Here is a 12,606-nt window from a genome sequence, read left to right as displayed (position 1 = left end):
TCTTTGTTCCTGGTTTAATAAAACATTCACTGAAAATCATAGAGTATTTTTCTATTTTATTTTAACAAAATTGATATATTTATTATTTTATATGGGAGCAACTTGTAGAATTTTTGACTTGATTACCAAATTAAAAAATATTTTCCAATTTTGCTTTCAATTATAAATTAAAATATCCCCAGATAATTAAGAATTTGAATGTCATTGACTGAATTCAATCAGTAATATAAAAGAAGTAAATAATAGCAGTAGATTTAATATATTTTATTATTTATAATACATCATATTCTTGTTTCTATGCTATAATAAAGCTTCCCCATTGTATCACAGGTATTTCTATCTCTGTCTTTTCAAGAAAACCAAGACATAACATGTTTCTGTGATGCTTTGGCATTTAAAAGTGAAAAAAAAACCTTATCCTTTCTCTGGTTGATTCTCTGAGGAAATTTCATGCTTCATCACCTCATCATGATATGCACATGTCTATTAATTCTCAAAGACTTAGCAAGAAGACAATAAGATCTGATAGACTAGAAAAGATTTGGTTATGAAACTGGAGATAGGCAAGCATATGTTTTTACTTCCTAATTCCACACTTACATTCAGAGTTGCTCCTCATGAGAAAGTTGGTTGCCAGCTGATCATATATTTACTCAAATACAAATATTTTAAATCATCTATTTGGGCACAGAGAAATTATAAGTTGATTTGGATAAAAATTCTCTCTGGTGGATATCAATGATCATCAAAATACTTAAATGGGTTTGTAGCTGACATTTGTTTCTGTCACTGGCACTAAACACGGATAAAAACATAATATTTCTTCAATAAACATTTTAGCATACATGCTTTTTAAAAATACATAATAAACAAATGCACCATCTAGCATTACACATTTTCAGTTCTTCTAACTGATGTTGACTAGAAATTCTGCATTAGCATTTATCAATCTTAATGTGGAAATTCCAAACATTATTAACCCAGACCATCAGAAGCTCTTCAGAGAGAGAAAGAAAAAATTAAATCCCCATCCCCAAATATACAAAAATATAAAGGGGGCAACAATATAGAAAAAGAAGCTAAAAAGCAGGGAGGGAGGCAGATGTGGGGAGAGGGGGTAAGAGGAATAACAAGAGGAAGTTTGTAAGAGTTGAATTCATCTTGAAGAATTTTGATTTCCTGAAGAACATGAAGTCCAAGAGGACAATTGGAAAACAATTAGGTGAATTCTTTGGTACTCCTCTTAAATACAGTTCTTCAGTGTCTACACTCCACCTGTTCTGATCAAAGGGAAGGAGGGGACCCAGAGACAAAGAGTGGAGAGTTTCGGAATTGATTTCATTTTGTAGAATGATGAGTTTTGGAAAACAAGACTTCAAAGTGAGCAACTGTGTAGGATAATAAAGAAATGAATAATAATTACATTAGTACATTATAACAAAATTCCTCTCACCCTAAATTACATGAAATTTTAATGTAAAATTATATCATTTCATCAATCATGGTTATACTTATTCTACTGTCCCAGAATACATTTATTGTTACCTCTTGAGAAACCACCTGGTAGCATTTTATAAAGTCAGGTAGATTCAGATATGGCTTGAAATATTAGCCAGAGAAAGGAAGAACTTAGGGAGCATCAGGAAAAATGAAGATTTACCCATGTGGGGAATATAGAGGGAAAGGGAAGTAAGAGTTCATAGTGTCAGGAAAACCCTGTTCCTTAATCCTCCTTTCCTGATCTCGTGTTTTATTTATAATAAATCCTTTACTTTTATACCTACAACTTCTTGGAGTCCAGGTTGTGCACTGGTCCCAGTAGGTAAGGCCATCTGCCTTACTTCACTGAGGGGCACTGAGGTATCCCATGCACGTCAGTGTATCCCTATTATTTCAGTAGCCAGGTTCCAGGAAGAGTCGTCACCTTTAAGAAAAACTAAACTTTTTTTTTCTTCTTTAGGGGGAAGAGTGGAGGTGGGATTTAGTGTATTTGTGCAGACTTAGACAGACTCCAGAATACTGTGAATTTGAACCTCCACCCCCACCCAGGTCCTCCTGATTCCATAGATGGACCACTATCTGCTACATCTTTCTCTCTTGAAAGACAACCAATGAAAATATTTCATTACTAAATATAATCTTAAGATGTTCAATACATTGCCTTTGTAATTTTCTGACTCTACTCCCAATATTAAGAGGAAAAGTCATATTTAACAAGTTATTATTAGGTCTCCAACCTGACTATTTGGAGAGCAATTTGAAAATTTGTTTCATTCATATCCTACCTTATCTGCACATACAATGAATTTTATATAATCAGGGAGTGGATAATATCTAGTCTCTCTCCACCTGAATGAGGATGTGCTCACCCACATAGACCCTCCTCCCACATACATATGAACCTCTCAACTGTAACAGGGTGGTGTTGGCGATGGGAAGAGCTGATTAAACTGGGCCGGTAACAAGATGTTACACTGTGGGTTGAAAGCCAACAGTTAACTCTGACCAGGGAAGAACCTGTTCTGAGATCAACAAACAGACCACTCAGTAACTGGAAAAAGAATTCATTTTCATAAATTAAATAATTTAAATTAAATAAATTTAAAAAAGAATTTTAATAAATAGGGAAAGGTTAAACAGCAAATAACCCTGATGCTAATCACACTACTTCCCCCATCTAAATGTCTCCTCATGGAGAGTCTTCAAGGAGTTGTTGGACTACTCTAATCTTCTCATCACTCACCTAAATTTTCCCAGTTCCTTCTATAGCTGACATGCACTAAAACCCTTCTTAGTATTAAAGGTAATGATCTGTGGTAAGCTTAGCAGGGCCCAGGAAAGGTCCCAGATCCAAAAAAGACCTAGGCCAGGTCTTACAATCACTGCAGACAGTTGGTTCAGGATCACCAAGTTCTTATCCAAGAAATACCACACACAAGACAGCAGACAGAATAGGAATCAGGATAGGCACAGCATAAGCAGCCACACTCCCCAGATACCTCCAGAGAGAGAGACCACCAAACCCAACAGTCCCTGAGTAATAGCTTAACCCTTCCTGCAGCATTCCAGAGTCTTTTCCTTGTTGACCTCATGGCTCTGTCCTTTGCAAAACCTACTAAACTTATCTCTTCCTTCTAACACCACACACGTACCCCTTATTTTGTTCTCTCCTATGCAACTAGTTTAATAGTTGTGCAACTAGAGCTCTTTAAGAGAAAGGAAGTGCCTTCTTCGTTTTCATGTTTTCATCTAAAATTGACACTACTTGTAAGGGAAGTCCATGAATCAGCAGGAGAAAGAAATATGATGCGAGGTAAAAATGTCTATTATTTGCATCTTGTTTTACCATTTCTGAAGAGTTTTTTTTTTACTTTTACCTTCTCATATGTCTTCACAACATCTTTTGATGTAAAATAATGGAAATAATAATCATACTAGAGTTTTCCCTAGTATAGGGCAAATCTAAGATGAGGAAATTTCCTCTTCCAATGTATTTCAGGATCTTCTTTGTAACTTGTTGACTTAGTGAACTACTCAGAGTATTTAGAGAGTAAGTGATTTATTTGTACAGGGTCATACAGTCAGAATATATTAGCAGTGATATATGAATCAAGATATTCTTGCTTCTTAAGTCAGCCCTCTAGCCATAACATCACACTATCTTGCATTATTATCTTCATTTGACAAGTATCATACACGACAGACACATAAATGCTAAAAACCTCTGTCTCTTGATTGAAATAAAAATTAGGATAACATCATTTGCACTACCTAGTTCACAGTGTTATTAAGAAAGCACTGTGTAAACTTTAAAATGGGAAATTAAAGGAAATTACTGTTACATGGAAAATTAATTCTGGAATAACAGTTGGGCCTAGAAAAATATATGTGGAAGAGATTGCCAGAGGCAATATGATTTTCAATCCCCTCAGGGATTGAGGTGAGATATTTCAAAGAAGAAAAGTTTCTATAAGAATGAGAAAAATCAAAGCCAGTCCTCTTATCAAGAAAATGTGACCAAGAAACCACTGATGATTACAAATACATATGTCTATTCTCTCATCTATATAAAATCTTAATGAGTCTGGTCTGTGCACCCATCAAAGGGATCCTTGATGAAAGCATAAGAAAGTTACAAGCAGAGTTTTGTGAATAATTTTCTGTGTCAGACCACATCTTTATGGTCACAATCAAGTGAAGATATAGAAGATATAAAGTTTCATTCTTTCTATTCTTTTCTATTATTTTTAAAAATAATTTGACATAATAAAATATGTAACTTTTAAGGTTTTTTCATGAAAATTGTCATGTATATATATATGTATATATTATATACACATATATTTAAATTATATAAGATCTTTTGAAAGAGGCAACCAGAATCCCACCACAAATAAAAGCATTACTTGTATCAAACCCTGAAATAATTGTCTTTTTTACAAAAATTCACAACAATGTGAAATATGTTGGCACAAATAACAATGTTTTTAGAAGTATATTAAAAATTCTCTCTGCACATATTATGTCATATAGTTGAACATGAATACATTCACACACACACACAAACACACACACACACACACACATATATATATATGTACTTCAATGGATTTTCAGTATAAATGGAAATTCATTCCAGCAGTACAGATTGCTACCCATTCAGATATTTCTTCTCTTGCCTATTTTTGCACCATAAATAACCTATTAAAGATCTGTTAAAAGTAGTGAACCTTTCTTCTACATCTTTAGAATTCTAGAGATACTCATGAAGCAATTAAACTGTTTATCCTATATCTATTTATATTGCTACCCATTTGGCTCTATATATTTTCTGATTGCACCTCCTTCCACAATATCCCTTGCTTCAATTCAGGGCCTTCTCACATATTACCTAGGCTTTAACTTCCCAATTTCATTTTATGAATTCACTCTCTTCTTCTATAACACATCCTCATAAGGTACCAAATTGATTTTCCTAAACCACTGATTTAACAAGTTATTTCCTTCCTGATAAACCTTATGGACTCCCTATTTTTTCTTGAAACAATACAAATTCTTCTGTCATTTAAAGCAATTCAAAAAGTTACCTCACTATTTTTCTAGGGTCTTCTAGTATATTACTCTACTTTTTGCCTTCCAAATTACTAAGTACTTACTTTAACATGGACATGCCACTCCATCTCCCATCTCCATGCTTTTACATTACCCATTACATATGATTGTGCTGCTTATGGTAAGGTCATGCAAATTCTTAAAAAGTACAACCATAGAGATTACTTTTATTAAGAACCCTTAGGTAAACAATAGTATGCGAGAGAAATATGTATGCTGACCAACGATTTTTTTTTGTTACTAAAATGAAAGATCACTTCATAAAATCCATATGGAAAAGAGATTCTGTGGAGATGAGTATTTCTTCTAAATTCCCCTTTATATATATGGCATTCTTCCTCAAGAATCAAAATACTATAAGGTATTTCAATGAAGTCTATAAATACTCAGAAGGGATTGTTTTGACAATCCAAATATGGAAAATTAAATGGAAGAGAAACTTATTTTTTTCATGAATGGTACACATGAATCTATACACACTCATGTGCACACACATATGTACACACACACACAAACACACACACACCAGATGCTCTAAGAATTCACTAGGATATCAGAGTAACTAGCATTTCAAATATTTGGTAGTGCATTCAATGACCCTGTTATTTACTGTTATAACACAAATTTTTCTTGTAATGATAGATACAAATCATGAAACATAATAATGTGAAAATAATTCAAAACTTAAGGCAACTAGAAAGAGCAATGGAAAGACTTTATCAGTGTAATTAAGGTAAAATCTATAACCATTATTGTGATGCAGATGATAAGTGCTATAACCACCAAGGACTTTTTTACGTATCAAGAAAAGGAGATGATCTGGAAATATGGAAGAATGAAAGATAATATACAGACATCCGGAAGGGCTACATTGGAATTCAGAAGAGATTAAACATAATCAAATATAACATATTTGTCTATAACATAATGAGAAGATCCTCAAAGGAAATTTTTTAGGAAAAAAATATGGCCAAGTATCACATAGAAGAAGTAGGTATGAAAGGATTGAAATCTGCCTTTTGGTGGGAAGTTCTAGCCATATATCATCATGGATGGCATATGAGTCCATCAAAGTCTATCTGAAAAATATTACTGTTTAAAAATGACAATGCATAAGAAAATGGATACAAAACACATCATTCAGCTGTGGAACAAGGGAATCCATAGAATATGACTGTGCCTGGAAAACTTTGACTAAGAAGAATTAAAAAAAACCTGGGAAGACAATGCATATGAGCTGATGTAAAGTGAGGTGAGCAAAATCAGGATTGCAATATGCATAGTGACTACAACAATGTAAAAGGAAAAAATAACCATGGCAAGAAAAAACTGAATGTTATCTAGAAATAATGAGTAATTTTTCCCAGACAAAAAAAAGGGTTCTCTTTGCAGGAGGAATATCTTTAGGCATGGAATATGACCTATACTGTCAGACTTTGTTGATTTGTTGTTTGTTTTTGCTAGATTTTAAAAAATATTTTCAATATGGCAAAGTTTACTTGGAAAGGAAGTGGTAAAATATATACTGAAAGAGAAGTAAAAGTGAAATGAATAAAAAATCATACTAAAAATTATACACACACAAACACATAACACCCAGAAGAGAAAAATATCAATAGTTCAAGAATCAATAATACAGAAGTATTTTTATAATTATTATAATAGAAATCTCTTATTGAAATCATCAAAATTGTTAGCATTAATATATTGTTATTAGTGCTATTATTACTACTACTAGAGCATGTATTAATATGTATATATATGTAAAACATATATACATATATCATCCTAAAGATATAAAGTTGGAAGACAAGATAGATGATTTTTGATTCAATACAAGGAAATACGTAGCTACAGGAAATCCAAAGCTCAGATTTCTTTATTCTCTGTCCTCATTTGAGCATTGGAAGATAGGTAAGAGGTGGAAAGAACCACTTGGCTTATCTCATTTTATCTTCTCTTCATAAGCTAATTCAAACCAAGAGGTTTCCATGCTAACAATGGAATGCCTTTTCATCTCTCTAAAATCATAGAGTATTTATTGGTAAATATTTACCAAGGAATTCACTTTTACTTTCTTATGAGTCTGAGGGGATAAAACACATACATATTCAAATAGACAACCTCCAGAAAAGGGCACTTTTATTATTATCCTTGTTTACTTTTAGAATGTTCCTTCAGAGAAAATTCCACTGTTATAGAGAAGTGGACTCCCTGGGAAGACTAAAGGTGAATGGGATTCTTTAATGAACATCAAATAGGAAATCTTCTTAGTTGATTCATCCAAAATATTTGTACTAGTTTATGAAGAAGTTAATCTATAAAAAAATAACAGATATGAAAATATATAGTACTTGTATAGGCTAGTGAATACAAACAAAATGTGGATGAAATCCTCCATTTATCCTGCAGTAGAATTTTTCAGGTAATGAGCAAACATTTCTCCAAACCATCTGTTGATAATTTAACCTATTTAAAAAAAAAACACAAATCAGCTTTTTGTATATATATACATATATATGAGAGATTTTAGTAATTCAATATTTATTAAAGATGAGCTTTGTTGAGATTTATGAAATACACTTAGAGAGAAAGAACATTATCATCAGTGAACACATAGGCATATATACACACATATATGCTCATATATTTATTTGTATACACCATATCACAGAAGGGCCACTTTGTGCTGACCATGTCTTATTGAGATGTAGTTTTCACCAAACATCTTAGCTCTGGAACTTCATGGTGTTCCAATATTCAGGAAAGCTGAAACCATAATCAACATTGTCATATCCAAAACACTTGCCAGATCAATTCAGAAAGGAAATTAACTAAATAAAAAAAAAAGACTTCTATCTAAAATTTTCTGGTGGCTGGACTGGAGAGTCTCCCTTTTAAAGTGGCTTTTGGGCACAAAGCCTCTCCATTTTTGAAAGTCAATTTCATCAGGCTATAGTGAAAGTGCTTTGGAGTAGTGAGTGTGATAGTGCCAGAAAAAACAAACAAACAAAAAACAACTGTTGCTAATCTTGTGATCTGGACTTTAGGTTCTGAAGACCTCAACAGCAAAGTGGCTTTTTGTTGTTGTGGTGATTGTTGTTGTTCTTGTTTTTTGGTCCTATGGCTAATGCAAGAAAGGCAAGACAGTGGTAAGAAACTAGACTATATGACTCATGAGACTCTCCATTCTCTGATCCTGAATGTGAATTTCATTTCATTCTTTAAATCTGATTTACAATAATCATGTCTCCTAAACTTAAATCATGCCTTGGTGGAAAGACCCGCTAGAATACAATAGGTAGTTCATGCATAGTGCTTATTATGAATCACTGCAAAACCCCTTCCTTCCTAATTATCTGAACTCACTTCCTGAGGGGGTACTCACTCCTCACCTAGTTTGGTCAGAGGTAAATAATTCACCTATGGATTCCTCCACAATCTTGTTTTTACTACCTTAACAACCTTGTCTCCCAGGACTGTACTTTTCATTCTATGTTTTCTAGACAAAACAGACTCTTCACCGTTTCCCAAGTCAATCCTGAATACTATGGTGCCTGGAATTTCAATGACAAATTCCCTATCCCTAGGGGAATCAAATGAGACAGTGTATGGCACACATAGTAAACCTAAAACTGCTATATAAATCTGTTATAATTATTACTAATATACTTTTTATATTCGATATTATATGTCTTATTAGATACTATTAGAGTATAACTCTTTTTTAAATTAAGAATCATGCTTTATCTTTTGATTTCTTGAATAGTTAGAACAAAATCTTGTCCATGATAGTTTCTCAATAAATATTTGCTCAATAGATGAACAGATGGGCTGGTGGATCAACAAATAAACAAATGAATTTTTTTTTTTCCTGGTTCCTGATTTCTAGTCTCTGATCTCCAAATTTCTATTGGGCTTCTCGACCTGGATATCCTTTAGACATCTCAAAGTCAACATATTGCAAACTTAACATATCTTTTCTCCAAACCTTCTTCTTTTTTCCTTACCCCTATTATTCTCAAGAATATTACCCCATTCATTACTCATCCTCAAAACCTAGGAGTACTTCTTAATTTCTCCCATATCATCTCATCCCATCATACTATTGTATGCTAATCTGTTGTCAGGTTCTAAATTTGCAATATCTCTCATACATACCTTTCAATCTCTTTCTCTCTGAAACTGTTACTACATTGGTATAAACTCTCATCATCTCACAATTGACTATTGCAATTCCTTTCTGGTTAGATTCGCTCCATCAGATCTTTTCCATATCTACACCATTCTCCACTGAACTGTCAAAATGATCTGAAAGTACTGGTATGACCATATCATTTTCCTATTCAAAAAGTCCCACTTGTTTCCCATTATCTGCAGGATCCAATATAAAATTCTCTTTTAAGCTTGTAAAGTCTTCATATCCTGGTCCCTTCATACTTTACCAAGAATCTAATATTTTAATTCTTCCCTGCAAAAACTTTATTTTCTAGTGACACTAGTCTTCTTGCTTGTTCTTGCCCAACTACCAAATCTATGCACTTTCTGTCCATCCATATATTATTGGCCTAGGGCCCCACAGGGAATTGCCCCCATGCAAAATACCTTTATTGATTCAAATCACAAATTCTTCTTAAACTTAAGAGATTGGGAACCTTTTCTAGGCCAAATTCTTGATGGATTTATGGCTTTAACAATTCTGAATTTTTTAGTTTCCTCATTAGAGTAGCTATTATTAAATTATGCTAAATACAACAATTGGATTGTCTTAGGAGCAGCAGTCATGCATGTTATATCGTCCTCACTAATCATCTAGAGTTTGGTTACTAGAAAGTAAAATCCAGAAGCATTTAAGGTAAAAACTCCATCTACAAATTAACTCCTGGAAAACTAAATTCAAAGAACATGGAATTTGAAGCTTTGGTTGAGGTTAATCTTCACTACTTTTCCTCTGAGTAGTACTTCTTGGGTGCTAGGACAGAGAATTTGGCTTGGGAAGAAGACTATTTTAGGTGTTCTAATCTGACTATTGTAATTTTAATTATGTCAGATACCTCATATTATCCAATTTCCCTGGAGTCCACATTATAGTAATGAAGTTTATAACTTCATCAGTGCTGTAGTTTGTGGAACTATGAATGTGATTTCCTTAGAAAATCAAGTCTCAGACATTTGCACCAACAGTGAATGTGATAGGTTTAATCGCCTAATCAAACAGTGAAGTTATTACATTAATCCACTCTATTTCAATGGATTACAAGAATAAATGTTTATACCAGAAAAAGAAATGAAGGAAAAGATAAATATTCAAAGGTTTTAAATTGTACAAATGGACAGTAACAAAAAAAAATTGTCCTAATTATTAAGCAAGATATAGCCAGCTAGTTTCTGTTTTCTTTTACAACCACTTCGAAGTAACCCATTCTGAGAGGTGTGCAATTCTCAATTACTGTTGACACTTTAACACAATGTGATCCATCCTCTAAGCTTCTAACATCTTGCATAAACAGTTTATAGGAGAAAATGGAATATGACTTCCTAGTAAAGCAGTTATCTTTCACTAGTCATACTGTCATATTTCTGTCCATTTGAATAGATCATTCATTGCCTTTTTAATAAGGGATACACTTCTATGCAAAATGTAGTCATGTGAATAGAATTACATGCCTTGCTTATTGCTGTCACTCTTGATTTTCATAGGAACATCCTTAATTATTAATAACCCCCAAAACATCTGGTTTAAAGTTTATGTGATTCACATTGGAAATATCATAAGGAGTACTTCTTTCATCTATATTTTGCTGCACATTTTTACATAGAGCTAAGGATAAGCTAGTCAAGATATTTGGAGGTATTTATTTTTAGAAACCATGAAAAGCCTTTTCCCACTCATTCAGTACAGAGAAATATGCTCAGATCTATAATAGATCATGTGGCCCATTGCAGGTCTAATAAATATCATTTGATCATGGAGATGCTGCAAGTAATTTTATAGAAATGAATATGTGAGTTATACATATATTCTTTAGCCTTCTGAATTTTTTCATGGTCATTGACTATATATTTCATGAATGGTGCAAAGAATTTTGATGCATTTATGATTTGGTTTGTCAGAAAGTTGACCATTTCTAGGAACAGCACAGTGAATGATTCTAAATCATGCATGGATTCAATGACAGTTACCTTCACAAAATAGGATCAATCACCTAGGAATTAATTTCAGTTAAATGTTCAGAGATAAATTAAATTGCTTCTGCCCATTTGGATATCTGTTTTGCCTCATCACTTTTATGGTCTCTCTTATCTTTTTGTGAGGCATGTAAGCTCTCTGCCTACAAATTCCACCACATAAAACACACCATTGGAGACACACTTACATGTGCACATCCTGGAGGAAAAAAAAAGATCATTTAACTACTCTCTAGTTGAATGCAATTTAGCACCAGCCTGACTTGCCATGCAACACATTTATTCAGCCAAATGCACCGCATTTTGATTTCTAACAACAGAAGCCAGCCGACAAGTCAATAGCAATTTGCAGATAAAATCAATCAGCTTTACTTGACTGGGTTGCACAAAGTCTTACAAGTGTTTATGTTTGTAACTGGTTTTGCAAACCAAGAGTTTTGTTCTCCCCCTTCCACCTAATTCATCTGGTTTCCTTCTGTGATATTTCAGGGCATCAATAATTCCACAAATAGGTAGATATAAATATTAACATATGCTTACATACACACATATATATGCATATATACATATATACTTTCGCTTTTGTTCATTTCATTCTCTATCCTTTCCCCTAACTATCCTATCTCATTTTCTTTCTCTCTTTTTTCTTTTAATCAAAAATTTTACTTAAGACTGTCTGATAAAAGTCTGAACTGAAGTAGGAAAGTATCTTATAAGCCAGTCATATCTGATGTCCCTTGGTAGTAGATATAATAGAGAAACCTTGGTGGTACACTGGATAAAGTTATGGCCCTAGTGTCAGGAGAACTCAAATTCAAATTTAAATTCATACACCTAATAATGCTACCCTGAGCAAGTCACTTAACTTCATTTGCCTCAGTTTCCTCACCTGTCAAATGAGCTAGAGAAGTGTGGAAAGGAAAACTGTAAATCCAGTTGGAATGTGATCAGGCAGTTGGAGTGAGAGAAGAGGATTGTGGGAAAAACTGCTGATGGAAGAAGGGTCTTTGCCTTCTGAACACGGCTGAGTGTGGAGCGAAGACCTGGAGCTCTATATCCCAACCTGTGGACTACCTGGTCTCCATTTCCCCTACCCAAAAGAAAAAGAAGGTTCATGTATGTATGAGAGCATCCATTAAAGGAAGAACAAGACAAAGTGAGCTGCTGAAAGGGGTTAATCCCTTTACTTCAGGGCATCACCCTGAAGATCCTTTCCATCCCTTGACCTTTGCAAGAAAGACACTTGCCTTTTGTTTAGTAAGATAGAGATAGTGACTAGCTAGGTAGAAGACAAAGAAGGCTGAA

The 12,606-nt window shown here is 33.6% G+C and overlaps 1 long non-coding RNA gene across 1 annotated transcript; it reads right to left on the bottom strand.

Moving 5' to 3' along the window:
• Window positions 1-301: 301 nt before the first annotated feature.
• On the bottom strand, window positions 302-12,299 carry LOC130455053 (uncharacterized). The gene is made up of 3 exons (XR_008912865.1): window positions 12,191-12,299; window positions 7,467-7,581; window positions 302-795 (listed from the first exon to the last, which is right to left on the bottom strand). It is a non-coding gene; the product is annotated as an uncharacterized LOC130455053 (long non-coding RNA).
• Window positions 12,300-12,606: the final 307 nt, after the last annotated feature.

The sequence above is a fragment of the Monodelphis domestica genome, chromosome 6 (genome assembly GCF_027887165.1).
Source record: "Monodelphis domestica isolate mMonDom1 chromosome 6, mMonDom1.pri, whole genome shotgun sequence".
NCBI classification, from domain to species: Eukaryota; Metazoa; Chordata; class Mammalia; order Didelphimorphia; family Didelphidae; genus Monodelphis; species Monodelphis domestica.
This window is presented reverse-complemented; position numbering and strand designations above follow the sequence as displayed.